Raw genomic sequence first — 1,946 nt, forward strand, 5'->3', positions numbered from 1 at the left:
TATACATACAAAATGAGAGAAAAAGAGAGAGCTGCAAGAACTTTATAGCAAGGGTAAGAAAGCAAAATGATTATCAAACTCATAATAACTTCATGCAAAATTATTCACAATGAATACAATCATATCTGGGTATTTTGTAAATTCATGTTTAGCTAATATTATGACTTTCATCTTATTATGCATAGATCTGATAAAATTATCAAAGACAGCCTGAATCATGTTTATCCAGTTTTCATTTAATTCTTCTCTTAGCTCTATAACTGATGTAATTTTCAATGCTCTTGCTAGTAAACCTTCTATCAAAATGTCCCCATAAGTGTTTTATTGGATTATGCTTGAGATTTTAAGCAATGCATTTCGGAGATTTGAGTTTATGAATTTTTTCCAGTTTGTGATACCATGCTTATATAATATAAAATTTCATCTTGAAAAAGATTGGTCTTCTTATCAATTTGTATTTTGGAGTAGATAAATAATAAACCCTTTTCAAGTCTTTTATAGTATTTTGGGCTATATAACCATTATCAAAAGACATCATAGAGTTATGATTCTGCTCCTAATATTCAATGAAATAGACACGTCCTACCTGCCTATGGAACATCGAGGTGAGTCAAGCTGTTATCGTATATTCATGTTTGTGTGTATGTGTGTTTGTATGGAGTGTGCATGTCCTCCTCCTCCTCCTCCTCATCATCACCACCACCGCCACCGCCACCGCCATCATCATCATCATCATCATCATCATCATCATCATCATCCTCATCACCATCATCATCATCATCATCATCATCATCATCATCATCATCATCACCGTCACCACCATATATATATATTTATATATGCATATACATACAGCTAGTTAGATAGATATACATACATATGTATATGTATAAGGCATGTGTATATACACATTGAGCTTCTGCATCCGTTTTTGTCTAGATGGAGACCTTGGTTACTCCAAGATGCTTCTACAAGACATTTATAAAAGTTGAAAACCAGTAGGATTGAACTCAGGTCCCTGTAATTCCAAAGAAATGCATTATTTACATTATTTACATTATTTACATTCAACAGATATTTGTTAACAGCAAGCAAGATGAGGACAAATACCCGTTGAAAATAAATAATGTAAATAATGTAAATAATGCACATAATTCCTCGTCTCTTAAATATAGAAATGTAAAACTTCTTATCTATTCTAACATTACTCCACCCAACAATACAAATATAACAAAATTACGTAATGTTTTCTATGAGAATATAAGCAAAATTAATCTTTTTCTGTCAAATTGCCAATATATTCTGTGTATTCTGCAAAAGAATGTATCAGCACTTAATTAAGATAACTAACTGAGGTTAATTACTCAGAAATATAAATATTTACTCAATGATTACTTGGAGTAAAAGTGAATAATCTTAATAGTCTAATTCTTGATTATGTCTCATTAACTTAGGTTTCCAGTCAAAATTAATCGTTATGGCAACAATGCCTATGTTTATAAAACGATAATAACATATGGATGTGTAAATACAAAAATACAAATCCACACACATATACACCTAAATATAGATATATAATTCAACTTTGCCATGGCAGCAACAATAGCCAGTTGTTAGAATTCAATATTGTTATACTTGTAATGAACATAAATATACATCATATATGAATGTCCCTCTGCCTTGGTTGCGACATCATGTGATGGCTGTACATAAGCTTCACCATCAAACAAGTGATGTCAGCTGCTTCCAGTCTTTTGTGAAAATTGTTTTCTGGACATGTAGAAATATTGTCTGGAAACTGGGGATGGTTGGCGACAGGAGGATACCATGCTTCAACAAATTCCATCTGACCACTGTCATATCTTGTCATCATCTTTATTAAAACAATGATGTTGATGATGCATGTCTATTTTTGCAGTATATATATATATATATATATATATATA

Source organism: Octopus bimaculoides, chromosome 18 (assembly GCF_001194135.2).
Source record: "Octopus bimaculoides isolate UCB-OBI-ISO-001 chromosome 18, ASM119413v2, whole genome shotgun sequence".
NCBI lineage: Eukaryota > Metazoa > Mollusca > Cephalopoda > Octopoda > Octopodidae > Octopus > Octopus bimaculoides.